Source organism: Bufo bufo, chromosome 3 (genome assembly GCF_905171765.1).
Source record: "Bufo bufo chromosome 3, aBufBuf1.1, whole genome shotgun sequence".
NCBI classification, from domain to species: Eukaryota; Metazoa; Chordata; class Amphibia; order Anura; family Bufonidae; genus Bufo; species Bufo bufo.
Window position 1 is genome coordinate 368,665,507 of NC_053391.1, and position 8,512 is coordinate 368,674,018.

Below are 8,512 nucleotides of genomic sequence, written 5' to 3' on the forward strand. Positions count from 1 at the left end.
GAGTACCGGGATGTATTCGATAAGGTGCGCGCGGTTGCCCTACCTCCGCACCGCCCATACGATTGTGCCATAGAGTTACAATCTGGTGCCGTTCCTCCTCGTGGCAAAGTCTATCCACTGTCGGTAGCGGAGAATGAGGCCATGGAGGAGTACGTGAGGGAGGCGCTTTCACGCGGACACATTCGCAAATCTTCGTCCCCGGCAGGGGCTGGATTTTTCTTTGTGAAAAAGAAGGGCGGTGAGTTGAGGCCTTGCATCGATTACAGGGGTCTCAATCGCATCACGATCAAGAACGCTTACCCGATACCCTTGATTTCCGAGCTGTTCGATCGCCTTAAAGGGGCCACGGTCTTTACCAAACTCGACCTGAGGGCGGCATATAACCTGGTAAGGATCAAGGCGGGCGATGAGTGGAAGACCGCGTTTAACACCAGGACCGGTCATTACGAATCCTTGGTTATGCCCTTTGGGTTGTGCAATGCGCCCGCAGTCTTTCAGGAATTCATCAACGATGTTTTCCGTGACCTGTTGCAGCAGTGTGTGGTGGTCTATTTGGATGACATCTTGGTATATTCTGAATCCATGGAGGCTCACATTCTGGATGTCAGACGAGTGTTGCAACGGTTACGAGAGAACAAGCTGTTCGGTAAGCTTGAGAAATGCGAATTTCACCGATCCCAGGTAACCTTCTTAGGTTACATCATTTCCGCTGAGGGGTTCTCCATGGATCCTGAGAAGGTTTCGGCTGTCTTACAGTGGCCCCAGCCCAGTGGTCTTCGTTCCCTGCAGCGCTTTTTGGGCTTCGCCAATTATTATCGGAAGTTCATCAGGGACTTTTCCATGCTGGCCAAGCCTCTCACGGATCTGACCAGGAAGGGCAGTAATTCCCAGGTCTGGCCGCTCGAGGCCATCCGAGCTTTTGAGGCCCTAAAGTCCGCCTTTGTGTCGGCTCCGATTCTGTCGCATCCCAACCCTGGGTTGCCCTTTGTCCTCGAGGTGGACGCGTCTGAGACGGGAGTAGGCGCCCTTCTGTCTCAGCGTAGAACACCAGAGGGTCCTCTGCTTCCTTGTGGGTTTTACTCCCGGAAACTGTCTTCCGCGGAGTGCAACTATCAGATTGGTGACAGGGAGTTATTGGCCATCGTGCAGGCCCTTAAAGAATGGAGGCACTTGCTCGAGGGTTCGGTGGTTCCGGTTCTCATCCTGACGGACCACAAGAATCTGACCTACCTTTCTGAGGCCAAGAGATTGTCACCACGTCAGGCCAGATGGGCTCTGTTCTTGTCACGTTTTAATTACGTGGTCTCCTACCTACCCGGTTCCAAGAACATCAGGGCGGATGCCTTATCACGGCAGTACTCCGAGCTGTCCAGGGAGGAGTCGATTCCGACTTCGGTCATACCTCCGAATCAGATCCTGGCCGCCATTCGCACCAGCCTGACCTCTCCCCTGGGTGAGCAGATTTTGGCGGCTCAATCTGGTGCTCCCTCTGGGAGACCCAACGGCAGATGTTTTGTGCCTGAGGAGTTGCGCACTCGGTTGTTGCGAACCTACCATAACTCCAAGACCGCGGGGCATCCTGGAAAGAATCAGCTGTCCTGGGCTGTTTCACGTCTGTTCTGGTGGCCTTCCCTACGTTCCGACATCGCCGCATATGTAGCGGCATGCTCCGTTTGTGCCCAGAGTAAGTCCCCTCGGCACCTTCCGTTGGGCCTTCTGCAACCCATAGCCACCGGGGAGCGCCCATGGTCACACCTGGGGATGGATTTCATTGTGGACCTCCCTGCATCCCGAGGCCATACGGTCATTCTCATGATTGTGGATCGGTTTTCCAAAATGTGCCACTGTGTTCCTCTCAAGAAGTTACCCTCTGCACAAGAGTTGGCCACGATTTTTGCCAGGGAGGTCTTCCGGTTGCACGGTTTGCCCAAGGAGATTGTGTCGGATCGGGGGAGTCAGTTTGTGTCCAGGTTCTGGCGCGCCTTTTGCTCCCAGTTGGGGATTCATCTCTCCTTCTCCTCGGCCTACCACCCTCAGTCCAATGGGGCCGCAGAACGATCCAATCAGGCCTTGGAGCAATTCCTTCGTTGCTATGTCTCCGATCACCAAGACAATTGGGTTGACCTCCTGCCTTGGGCTGAGTTTGCCAGGAACACGGCGGTGAACTCTTCCTCTGGGACGTCTCCCTTCATGGCCAATTATGGGTTCCAACCTGCCGTGTTACCGGAGGTATTCTCTCCCCAGGATATTCCGGCTGTGGAGGATCACCTTTCCGTCCTACGTGCTTCTTGGGTACAGATCCAGAAGTCCCTTGAGGTCTCTGCGCAGCGCCAGAGACTCCAGGCTGATCGCAGACGAGCGCCTGCTCCTTCCTACCAGGTCGGAGACCGTGTATGGTTGTCCACCCGCAACCTCAACCTTCGAGTGCCCACTCCCAAGCTGGCGCCTCGCTTTGTTGGTCCCTTCCGAGTGCTTCGCAGGGTAAACCCGGTAGCCTATGCCCTTGCGCTTCCTCCTGGCATGCGGATCTCCAACGTGTTTCATGTCTCCCTGTTGAAGCCACTGGTGTGTAATCGTTTCACTTCCTCGGTTCCTCGGCCTCGTCCGGTCCAAGTGGGCAATCGTGAGGAATATGAGGTGAGCAATATCCTGGACTCACGCCTGGTCCGCGGTCGGTTGCAGTTTTTGGTCCATTGGCGTGGTTATGGTCCAGAGGAGCGTTCCTGGGTTCCCTCCGCAGATGTCCATGCTCCTGCCTTGCTCCGAGCCTTCCACGCACGCTTCCCTCAGAAACCGTTTTGTGCTCCGCGGAGGAGGGGCCCTTGAGGGGGAGGTACTGTCATGGTCTTACCTTCTTGCTGTTCTCCTTCGTTTGACATGTGCTGGCGGCCATCTTGGTTTCTGGGTTTCTTGTAGCCTTCCACCCTGCGGCTCCTCCTTCCCACTGGGAGGAGCTGGATGCCTAGCTCATATATATAGGAGGTCTGTGGCTTCAGTTCCTTGCTTGGTCCTCTTGTGTTCACATGCTTCTAAGACTGCTGCTGCTTCTGGTTCCTGATCCTGGCTTCGTCTGACTACCCTGCTGGTTCCTGATCCTGGCTTCGTCTGACTACCCTGCTGGTTCCTGATCCTGGCTTCGTCTGACTACCCTTCTGGTTCCTGACCTCTGGCTTCGCAAAGACTCTGCTCGGTTTCACCATCCGTTTGGACTTTTGCTTTACAGCTTTATTTTCAATAAAGCCTTCTTATTTTCACTTATCCCTTGTTGTACGTCTGGTTCATGGTTCCGTGACAAAAAAAGAGCCATTGTTTTTGTCACCTTACATCACAAGCGATCAAAAAGTCATATGCACCCTATAATAGTACCAATTAAACAGTCATCTCATCCTGAAAAAAAAGGGCCCCTACACAAGACAGTCGCCCAAAAAAATAAATAAAACTACGGCTTTCAGAATGTGGAGACACTAAAAAAACTTTTTTTTTTCAAAAATGCTTTGTTATGTAAAACTGAAACAAACAACCTGCTCTATAAAAATACCACATGATCTAAACTGTCAGATGAATGTTGTAAATATCAAAAAATAAAAACGGTGCAAAAACAGCTATTTCTTTTTACCTTGCCTCACAAAAAGTGTAATATACAGCAACTAAAAATCATATGTACCCTAAAAAAGTACCAACAAAACTGCCACCTTATCCCGTAGTTTCCAAAATGGGGCCACTTTTTTGGAGTTGTTTCTACTCTAGGGGTAAATCAGAGGGGGTTTCAAATGGGACATGGTGCTAAAAAACTAGTCCAGCAAAGTCTGCCGTCCAAAAACCGTATGGCATTCCTTTCCTTCTGCGCCCTGCCGTGTGCCCGTACAGCAGTTTACGACAACATATGGGGTGTTTCTGTAATCTACAGAATCAGGGCAATAAATATTGAGTTTAGTTTGTCTGTTAACCCTTGCTTTGTAACTGGAAAAAATGGATTAAAATGGAAAATCTGCCCAAAAAGTGAAATTGTGATACTTCATCTCTATTTTCCATTAATTCTTGTGGAACACCTAAAGGGTTAACAAAGTTTGTAAAATCAGTTTTGTATACCTTGAGGGGTGTAGTTTCTAAAATGGGGTCACTTTTGGGGAGTTTCTACTCTAGGGGTGCATCAGGGGGGCTTCAAATGGGACATGGTGTCAAAAAACCAGTCCAGCAAAATCTGCCTTCCAAAAACCATATGGCATTTTTCCTTCTGCGCCCTGCCGTGTGCCCGTACAGTAGTTTACGACCACATATGGGGTGTTTCTGTAAACTACAGAATCAGGGCCATAAATATTAAGTTTTGTTTAGCTGTTAACCCTTGCTTTGTAACTGGAAAAAATGGATTCAAATGGAAAATCTGCCAAAAAAGTAAAATTTTTAAATGTTATTTCTATTTTCTATTAATTCTTGTGGAACACCTAAAGGGTTAACAAAGTTTGTAAAATCAGTTTTGAATACCTTGAGGGGTGTAGTTTGTAAAATGGGGTCATTTTTGGGTGGTTTCCACTATGTAAGCCTGAACTGGTCCTGAAAAAGTGGGTTTTTAGAAATTTTCGGAAAAATTTCCAGATTAGCTTCCAAACTTGTAAGCCTTCTAAAGTCCCCAAAAAATAAAATCCAAACATGAAGTAGACATATGGGTAAAGTAATAACAATTTTTGGAGGTATTACTATCTATTATAAAAGTAGAGAAATTAAAATTTGCAAATTTTTCTAATTTTTTGGTACATTTTTAATTTTTTTATAAATAAAAATTAAACATTTTTGACTCCATTTTACCACGGTCATGAAGTACAATACGTGACGAGAAAACAATCTCAGAATGGCCTGGATAAGTAAAAGCATTTTAAAGTTATCACCACATAAAGTGATACACGTCAGATTTGCAAAAAATGGCCGGGTCCTTAAGGGGTTAAATCAGTAGCCCCATTCTGAAAAGCACTTTGTCCGTGAAGCACTATTGACCTTAGACAATAACCTATTTTTATTTAAAAAAATTAAATTGGGTAAAAATCCGGGATGCCCTTCTTAGGCCCCTTTCACACGGGCGAGTATTCCGCGCGGATGCGATGCGTGAGGTGAACGCATTGCACCCGCACTGAATACCGACCCATTCATTTCTGTGGGGCTGTTCACATGAGCGGTGATTTTTTACGCATCACTTGTGCGTTGCGTGAAAATCGCAGCAAGCTCTATATTTCACGCAACACAGGCCCCATAGAAGTGAATGGGGTTGCGTGAAAATCGCAAGCAAGTGCGGATGCGGTGTGAATTTCACGCACGGTTGCTAGGACACTATCGGGATGGAGATCCGATCATTATTATTTTCCCTTATAACATGGTTATAAAAGGGAAAATAATAGCATTCTGAATATAGAATGCATAGTACAATAGCGCTGGAGGGATTAAAAAAAATAAAAAATAATTTAACTCCCCTTAATCCACTGCTGACATCTCCTTCTGTCTCCTTCTTTGCTGAACAGGACCTGTGGTGATGTCACTCCGGTCATCACATGATCTTTTACAATGGTGATGGATCATGTGATGACCGGAGTGACATCACCACAGGTCTTGCTCAGCGAAGGAGATGCCGGGCTGCGCGAGCAAGTGGACTAAGGTGAGTTACATTTATTTATTTTTTAACCCCTCCAGCGCTATTTTACTATGCATTCTGTATTCAGAATGCTATTATTTTCCCTTATAACCATGTTATAAGGGAAAATAATACAATCTACACAACCCCGATCCCAAGCCCGAACTTCTGTGAAGAAGTTCGGGTTTGGGTACCAAACATGCGCGATTTTTCTCACGCGAGTGCAAAACGCATTACAATGTTTTGCACTCGTGTTCCCGCAACGCACCCGCACATTTTCCCGCAACGCCCGTCTGAAAAGGGGCCTTAGGCTACATGCACACGACCGTGCTGTTTTTTGCAGTTTGAAAAAAAAAATAAAAAAATCAGAAGCCGCCCGTGTGCCTTCCGCAATTTGTAGACATGCCTATTCTTGTCCGCAAAACGGACAAGAATAGGACATGCTATATTTTTTTTTGCGGGGCCACGGAACGGTGCAACGGATGCGGACAGCACATGGCAAAAACGGCAGCTCGGATGCGGACCAAAACAACGGTCGTGTGCATGAGGCCTTAGTTTGAGTGGGTATGGGTTATTTGGTGCTTAGAACCTCTGTCTCTACATGGCCAGACAATGCTTTTCTTATGCTCTTCTAGGGCATATGAAGGTCATAAATGTGGGGGGATCTCCCCACCAAGGACCCAGAAAATGGGCTATGACGAATTGTTCCCATTGTGGCATAGATATCATGTAATACTACATTGCTACAGCTTTTAGAAATGAGTTTACCTAACGGGAAAACCCCTTTTTAGGACATGTTCACATTACCATTTTGTTTTCTGTTCTTATGATCCATCAGAAGAACAGAAAAAAATAATCCTTCATTTTGAGCCTCTGTTGTGCTCATTTTGCAGAGATTTTTCTCGGTTCGGTTAGAGATGCATTACTTTAAGGCCTTAATGCACACAAATGTTGTTTGGGTTCACATCTAAGCCGCATTTTTTGCAGTTGGGATGCAGACCCATTCACTTCAACGGGGCCGCAAAAAAAGGACATGTTCCGCGGCCCTGCAAATTATATATTTTTTAAATAGAACATGTCATATTTTTGTCCATATCACGGACAAGGATAGGACTACTTAAGACCTGCCGTTCCGCAAAACACGGCTGTGTGCATGAGGCCTAAACAGGAGAAAAGGTTTTCCAGGCATACTTTTTCTCTTATCTAAAATACCAGATATCTGATGGAACTGACAAAAACAGATGCAAAATGAGGACAACGGATGGTCAAAATAACGGATCCGTTTTTTTTTTTTTGTTGTTTTTTTTTTTCCTGTTCCTCTAATGAATCAGAAGAACGGAAAACAAAGTGTGAGGTGAATGTGGCCTTATCCAGTTAGGACAGCACCAGTGTAATTACAGTATTTGGAGAAGCCTCCTGAGTGGGATATCCTCTCCGGTATGGACACCACTGTTTACTGAGGTAGCCTATCCCCCCAGCAATTAGCTGATAACCAGGGGTCGGGCTGATGCAACGCCTGCATGTCCGCAATGTAACTATATACTACTGGACGGAGCTGTCTGTGCAGGGAAAAGCTCCATCTAGTGTCTTCAGAACATATGGCCTCAGGCAGACCGTGCAGGGGAAGGTAAGAAGCCAACACTCCTGGTTTGTACTTAAAAAAAATTAAAATCACTGATTTCCAGCAGATAAGATTATCAAACAACCCTAATTTAGGCCTCTTTCACACGAGCGTGACGGACTGGCTCCGGATGCGTTCAGTGAAACTCGCACCATTTTGCAAGCAAGTTCAGTCAGTTTTGTCTGCGATTGCATTCAGTTTTTCACGCGCGTGATAGAAAAAAAAAACTGAAGGTTTACAAACATCTCCTAGCAACCATCAGTGAAAAACGCATCGCACACGCACTTGCTTCCGGATACAATGCGTTTTTCACCGAAGGCCCATTCACTTCTATGGGGCCAGGGCTGCGTGAAAAACGCAGCATATAGAACATGCTGCGATTCACACGCAACACAGAACTGATGCGTGAAAAAAAACGCTCATGTACACAGACCAATTGACATGAATGGGTCAGGATTTAGGGCGTATGCTAAGCGTTCACGTCGTGCATTGCACCTACTCGTGTGAAAGGGGCCAACCCTGAGCAGGTCCACGTGGCCATCGCATTGCTTCTAGGGGGAACCAGCTCTGTCCATACTGCTGTACACAGAGGTCATATCTCCTCTTGGTAGAGAGCCCCTTTAAGTGACTTACTATCTGCTAAATGTGTCACTTGGCTTTAGCACAATAGTGTGTACAAAGTCTATGGCCACCTGCCCACGGCGTAGAATACGTGCAGGTTTTTCACAAGAGTGTATTATAATCTCGTGTACACGTTGCAGATGTTTTCCGTGTGGAAATCGACCTGGGGTGTGGATTTTAGCATCCACAGCACGTCAATAACATTTGCGGTTTTTGCTGCGGATTTCAGCCTTTTCAATGGAAAGATGAGCTCTGCGACATTGAGGATATGCTGCAAAAAATGCAGATAAATCGGCACGGATCCTATGCGCACTGAGCCGCACTCGTGTTCAGTCAGAAACCAGTGACTCCAGTTATTACACAGGTCCAAACTAAGATCCTACTGTGTGGATCCAGAGGAAGGCAAAAATGAGGGAGACTACAACTCCTAGCATGCCAGTAAGCAGCTGGAGTGGCACTGGCTTTACCCATCATGCCAGTGTGGGATGTCTGGTCCAGGACCAGGTGAAGAGGTGCAGATACACGTGTGCTGGAGCAGAAAACGTTCCGTGCTTTATCATCACACCCCTCGGGTCACCAGAGGCATGCCACTCCTCCGGGTGTCTTGCACACCCCCCTTAGGCGCGGCCCCTTTAAGACAGTCTCAGCCCTCG